Source organism: Sinocyclocheilus anshuiensis, unplaced genomic scaffold, assembly GCF_001515605.1.
Source record: "Sinocyclocheilus anshuiensis isolate Anshui unplaced genomic scaffold, SAMN03320099.WGS_v1.1 scaffold2308, whole genome shotgun sequence".
NCBI lineage: Eukaryota > Metazoa > Chordata > Actinopteri > Cypriniformes > Cyprinidae > Sinocyclocheilus > Sinocyclocheilus anshuiensis.
This window is the reverse complement of record NW_015546032.1, coordinates 286788-290647: the sequence shown is the minus strand read 5'-3', so window position 1 is coordinate 290647 and position 3860 is coordinate 286788.

The window sequence follows — 3860 nt, the reverse complement described above, 5'->3', positions numbered from 1 at the left end:
ACAGATCGTTTCAAAGCAGCTTTACAGTAATAAACAGGAAAATAAGTTTTAATGTTGCATCAGTCATGAAACTATTTAAAAACTTCGTAAGATAAGAGTGTCATTATTCAGGCCAGGTGCGTCGAGTGTCCCACAGCTGCTGGTTTGCGCTGTCAAATGCATGTGGATCCGAATGAAAAGGTCAAAGGGCAAAGGTCACAGAACTGATGAGGGCGCACTCACACACACACACACACACGCACACTCACTCGCACTCACTCACACACTCACATGCACGCACGCACTCACTCACTCACTCACTCTCACACACACACGCACACACTCTCACACACACACATTTAACCTGCGGAGACACAGTTAAACACCCAGAATGATGAAGCAGTTTGTTCTGCGAGTCTGAGGCCTGCAGTGGGTCGACATGCAGCCGTGTGTGTGTGTGAGTGTGTGTGTGTGTGTGTGTGTGTCTCAGCAGCACAAACTGATGTTGTTGTCATGCATGACTGCAGGACTCTGGTGACAAACACATAAACTGCTGTCCTCTATTTGCCTCTCGCTGTGAGAGAAGAGTCTCACTGCAAACAGAATCCATCTGTCCATACCGCAAATAAAAATAAATAATCTGACCAAAATATGTTTTAAATATATGTTGTAAACAGTGACTCACAATGAAATACAATTTTGCAATTGAAAATATATTTGGTTTCAACGTTCATATACCAAAATATAGTTTAAAATGCATTTCAGGGGCAAGAAAATACATTTCCAATCTTACAGTAGCCTACGTTTAATGCAAATATGGATGGAATAGCCTTCTAGAGATTATAATGTATTATAATGGTCTCAATATATATATATATATATATAGAGAGAGAGAGAGAGAGAGAGCGAGTGAGTAACTGGAACATAGTATAATATATTCTATATATTCATTGTAAAATAATATAGACAAATAAAGTTTTGTTTTGTTTTCAAATGTGGCATATGTGAATGTATTTCTTCGATTGAATGATTAATTGGTACATAATATATTTATGTAAATATATTTTGAAACTTATTTTCGCATATGTTTTGTATAATAATAACCACTGACTGTAGCATCATCACCATTAGTGAAGACTGGACTTCAACTTGGAATGAGACTTCTCAGAATTTTATCATAAAATTATTAAAAAAATGTTTTTTTACCACAACAAGAATAGCAATGTACAGTGAGAGAATTGCAAGATTGACTATTCATTACTTTAGTCAGTATCCAAAATGTAGTTCATCCAATAAAAGTTTGGGTGTAATTGTTTTTCTCTCATTAAAGCAAAGGTATGTTTTAAATAAATGCACATAACTTGGAGACAAAGTTTTGATAACAGAATTGAAAGATCTTGCGGCAGAGGAAGACTATACAAAATCATAAAGTCATTCTTCATTCGCACTCACACACACACACACACACGCACACTCACTCGCACTCACTCACACACTCACATGCACGCACGCACTCACTCACTCACTCACTCTCACACACACACGCACACACTCTCACACACACACATTTAACCTGCGGAGACACAGTTAAACACCCAGAATGATGAAGCAGTTTGTTCTGCGAGTCTGAGGCCTGCAGTGGGTCGACATGCAGCCGTGTGTGTGTGTGAGTGTGTGTGTGTGTGTGTGTGTGTCTCAGCAGCACAAACTGATGTTGTTGTCATGCATGACTGCAGGACTCTGGTGACAAACACATGAACTGCTGTCCTCTATTTGCCTCTCGCTGTGAGAGAAGAGTCTCACTGCAAACAGAATCCATCTGTCCATACCGCAAATAAAAATAAATAATCTGACCAAAATATGTTTTAAATATATGTTGTAAACAGTGACTCACAATGAAATACAATTTTGCAATTGAAAATATATTTGGTTTCAACGTTCATATACCAAAATATAGTTTAAAATGCATTTCAGGGGCAAGAAAATACATTTCCAATCTTACAGTAGCCTACGTTTAATGCAAATATGGATGGAATAGCCTTCTAGAGATTATAATGTATTATAATGGTCTCAATATATATATATATATATATAGAGAGAGAGAGAGAGAGAGAGCGAGTGAGTAACTGGAACATAGTATAATATATTCTATATATTCATTGTAAAATAATATAGACAAATAAAGTTTTGTTTTGTTTTCAAATGTGGCATATGTGAATGTATTTCTTCGATTGAATGATTAATTGGTACATAATATATTTATGTAAATATATTTTGAAACTTATTTTCGCATATGTTTTGTATAATAATAACCACTGACTGTAGCATCATCACCATTAGTGAAGACTGGACTTCAACTTGGAATGAGACTTCTCAGAATTTTATCATAAAATTATTAAAAAAATGTTTTTTTACCACAACAAGAATAGCAATGTACAGTGAGAGAATTGCAAGATTGACTATTCATTACTTTAGTCAGTATCCAAAATGTAGTTCATCCAATAAAAGTTTGGGTGTAATTGTTTTTCTCTCATTAAAGCAAAGGTATGTTTTAAATAAATGCACATAACTTGGAGACAAAGTTTTGATAACAGAATTGAAAGATCTTGCGGCAGAGGAAGACTATACAAAATCATAAAGTCATTCTTCATTCATTTTTAAATAAACCCAAAACAAAAATGATACCTCTGTCATACCACTTACCAATAAAAAGAGATTTTCCACAGATTAAAATATTTGAATTACTCCAAAGAATTTCTTTGTGGGGAGAAAAGTTGTGCACGTTTCCAAGCAGGTAAAGCTTGTTGGTGAAAATGAGAGAAATCAGTCATTTAGAAGAGACAGAACTGCATTTGAAAAGACAATCTAGACCAGCTATAGTACCAAATTGAATTATTACTACAAAGAAGTCATTCTAAATGAACTAACTAATTATTTGAAATCCAAAACCTCCGCCCTATTACAGAAACCCACAGGAAGATCCCACTCATTTAACTGCCTTGTTTATAAATCACTGGATATAATCATCTGCTGAATGAAGACAGGCTTTTACAATCTCTTCTCTCTGCACGCAGTGAAGCTCAACAGAACTTGTGTGGATAAACTGTGGATGATTTATCATTGATTTGGCACAAAATACATGCAGTGACTCCAGATTCTCATGCTTTTAGCAGCGCATCCATAAGAGCAGAAATGATTTATTTTCATCATGTGATTTTTCAGTGTTACTGCAGTCAGTGTCAGTTTGCAAATTCATTTAGTTTTCACACAACAAATATTGAAATGCTTTAACTGGATTTTCCAGTAGGGTGTAGTTTTTAAATTGATTAGGGATTACGGAAATACATTTCATTTCATAAGCTTTGAAATTTCAACGTGAAACATCTTTGAGCTTGTGTCATTAGTGTTAATCACATTCATAACGAATGCTTCATTTCTGCTGGCACCTGATGTTTGCTGTCCTAGAAACACTAATAATACAGATATTTTTTGTAATAGTGTTGCCAAATCATGTCCAAAAACACGTTTTTTATTTATTTATTTTTTTTTTTTGAGGAGACTGTTTAATATTTGATCTATTCTAAATAAAACCATAAGTTACATTTGACATAATATTGAACTCCAAAAAAAATCTGTGTTGAATTGTGAGGGAATTATTACTAATGTCACTTTTATTTGCAATTATCTTTGCTCTCCACTAACTGATGTTTTTGTGATGAATTTTCAAAGTTGTAAAGTACTGTTCATGATTAAAACAAAATGTAGGCATAAAGGAAGGAAAGTGTTTTTCATATACAATATACAGCTATATATATATGTGTGTGTGCGTGCGTGTCTGTGAGTGTGTGTGAGAGTGTGTGTGTGTGTGTGTGTAAGTGTGT